The sequence below is a fragment of the Schistocerca nitens genome, chromosome 4 (genome assembly GCF_023898315.1).
Source record: "Schistocerca nitens isolate TAMUIC-IGC-003100 chromosome 4, iqSchNite1.1, whole genome shotgun sequence".
Classification (NCBI taxonomy): Eukaryota; Metazoa; Arthropoda; class Insecta; order Orthoptera; family Acrididae; genus Schistocerca; species Schistocerca nitens.
Genome location: NC_064617.1, coordinates 904910026 through 904913188, shown reverse-complemented (window position 1 = coordinate 904913188; position 3163 = coordinate 904910026). Strand labels below are relative to the sequence as shown.

The 3163-nt window shown below is 41.1% G+C and overlaps 1 non-coding gene across 1 annotated transcript; it reads right to left on the bottom strand.

Annotated features, from left to right (window-relative positions):
• Positions 1 to 2111: 2111 nt before the first annotated feature.
• Positions 2112 to 2186, bottom strand: Trnat-ugu (transfer RNA threonine (anticodon UGU)). Its single transcript has one exon. It is a non-coding gene; the product is annotated as a tRNA-Thr (tRNA).
• Between the last annotated feature and the right edge of the window lie 977 nt (positions 2187 to 3163).

Below are 3163 nucleotides of genomic sequence, written 5' to 3'. Positions count from 1 at the left end.
GTAAAAACCGTAGTATACACGTAGTCGTTGCCATTACCCTAAGTAGAAGGTAGAAAATTCCCTTCCCGAGCTGTAGTGGGGCGGCTACAGGTGTATTCTCTGCATGCTGATGCATGTCGTTGCGTATGAAGAATACGTAACGAAGGTAAACCTTAACATATACTAGAGTTCAAGAAGGAAAACAAAGGACTTGTTCCTTCTAACTGATTAATGGAAAAAGGTGTGTGTGTCAGTAAAATCCAAGACGAAGAAGCCACTTCGAGTGGTCAAAAATTTTTCAATTTTCGTCGGTAGTTTTTTCCTGTAATTAATGTAACCAATGTATTGTATGTGTTATTTGTTATTCAATTGTATGTGATGTATTTTGTATTTCATGCTAAGTCCCGTGACTTACAATTTTGTGGATACTTATGTACATTGACCAGAAGTATTGAGGGAAATGAATCTCGGTACAATAGGTAAAAGGGGTTAATGCGAAGAAAAAAGTGAAGTGAAAAGAAAGTTTCGATCGCAATACTCGCGGTTAAAGTGGTGTGTGTAGAAATTAAAATTGTGCAAAGTAGTGCTACATTGCAAGTGTCAGCGAGCCTAAGCAAGTGACATCGAAAATTGAAGTCTGTATCGTCAAACGACCCATGGCGTCACAATAAGAAAAGACAATGCCAAACAAGTTTGACATGGTACGCTTCTTACCAGGAGCTGCATCGACGGGATCGTCCTCCGCCTCGCACATAGTGTGGTGTGTTCTTCGGGGCACATATTCCAATGTACCTCGTCGTATCCAGTCTAAGTACTGGAAGGAACTACAAAAAGCACACGCATACTGAGGTTCGGAAGTCTCGATGGTACCCGCACGTCGGTGTATATTCAGTGCACTGGCGCGCGCATTCAACCAACGTCGCCCGCTAACGGACGACCAAACAATCAGGCGCGCGTATCACACGCCCATATTCAACACTGCGGATAGCGAACAAAGCTCGTCGCCCCAGAATAAATACAGAAAGCAAGACAAGGACTTAATTTTCACCTCTGATGAGGAAGGAAACATTTGCATGTAACGTTGTATTCATTGTATATTTTATTGTACAAACTTTACTATATGATGTCATTTTCTCAGTATTGACCAGAACTTTGTATATAGGATTAAGGTTTGTAAATATTAGCATAAGTATACCAAAAACTGACACTCAGAAATACCAAAGAATTCACAGTGCCATGAAAATGAGACAATAAAAATGAAGTTTGTAAATAAAAGACCCCCAAACCTATCAATTGCAAGGTCGACTACTGTATCCTGTCAATCAAATAAAATTTTCTAGTGACATTATACAGTAGGGGGGCAGTTGTAATGACACATTCCTATGCAGAGACATACGATATCTTAAAAGCTGCGCCAAAGATAAATTGAGAGGCATGTATATTATAATCTTTGTAAAGTTCAGATTGGATTCTCTTTTGTTTGATACTCCAAGGAGCTAAGGGACACTTTCGATTGTTGCCTTGTGGAGGATGGACGTGATTTTTGGACTGTGCGGGAAGGCAGCCATATAGTTAGTAATTATGGTGTGTGCGACGAGCACAGCAAGTCTTATTGTGTTGTGAATAAAAAAATAGTGAAAAGTATCGAAGTGTTACGAAAATTATTTATAGCGACGTAGCATAGTATTCCTTGGTTTCCACCGTCTTCGTGAAGTGAACCGATGCCGACTCATGATGGTACACACGGTCAACAAAGAGAAGAACATCGATGGCGACTAATGAATTAATATTGTGGCAGAAGGACTAATTCTACGTCTAAGGTGAGAACTCTGATTAAATCAACAATGACGTGGAATTTAAAATATAAAATGTTTTTTAATTATTTCGCCACACCTCCCATCAGTTATGTGATCTACCCATCTAATCTTCAGCGTTCTTCTATAGCACCACATTTCGAAAGCTTCTGTTCTCTTCTTGTTCAAACTATTTATCGTCTATGTTTCACTTTCATACATGACTACGCTCCATACAAACGACCTCCTGACACTTAAATCTATGAAATGATAATTAAATAGACACCCTAGTTGCAAACAGGCGTTGATATACTTCACTGGGGACATGTTGAAAATGTGTGCCCCGACCGGGACTCGAACCCGGGATCTCCTGCTTACATGGCAGACGCTCTATCCATCTGAGCCACCGAGGGCACAGAGGATAGTGCGTCTGCAGGGACTTATCCCTTGCACGCTCCCCGTGAGATCCACATTCCCAACATGTCCACACCACTACATTCGTAGTGCGCCTAATAGATGTTTGCCCATCATACTCACGGGGAGCGTGCAAGGGATAAGTCCCTGCAGACGCACTATCCTCTGTGCCCTCGGTGGCTCAGATGGATAGAGCGTCTGCCATGTAAGCAGGAGATCCCTGGTTCGAGTCCCGGTCAGGGCACATATTTTCAACATGTCCCCAGTGAAGTATATCAACGCCTGTATGCAACTAGGGTGTCTATTTAATTATAATTTCATTTCTAGCAAAGCTGCATGGTCATCCACGGTATGTGTTCTTTCGAGAACAGATACTACCGTCATATATACTTAAATCTATACTGATGTTAACAAATTTCTCTTTCCTTGCCATTGCCAGTCTACATTTTATATTCTCTCTACTTCGACCATCACCAGTTATTTTGCTCCCCAAATAGTGAAACTCAGAAATACACACGTATAAAATATATCAAAAACATCAGTTGCGCCATGGTAGCTTCAAACGTGGCGACAATGCTCGCCACATTCTTTTCCTGATATAGCTCATTTACATTCATTCAGCATCCTTTTAAGAGCAAACGCCGCATTACAGAACTCTCCTTCAAGCAAGCACTTAAATATTACATGGGCAACTAACTGCACTGTGAGTTCACGCAATCAAGGGGGCGAGAGGAGAGTGAAAAGTGTCACTTTCCTGTCTTAAAAAAAATAAAAAATAAAATAAAAAAGTATTTGGCGCTCATTTGGCTTTGTAATACATTTTCTCAGCGATTAGATTTTTTTCCACTTCTTATTTAGTCTTTAATGTAGTGGGAGTATGTACGTAAAATGTGCTTCTAAATAATTACGTTAACGTGATACTAGTAGCCGGCCGAAGTGGCCGAGCGGTTCTAGGCGCAGTCTGGAACCGCGCGACC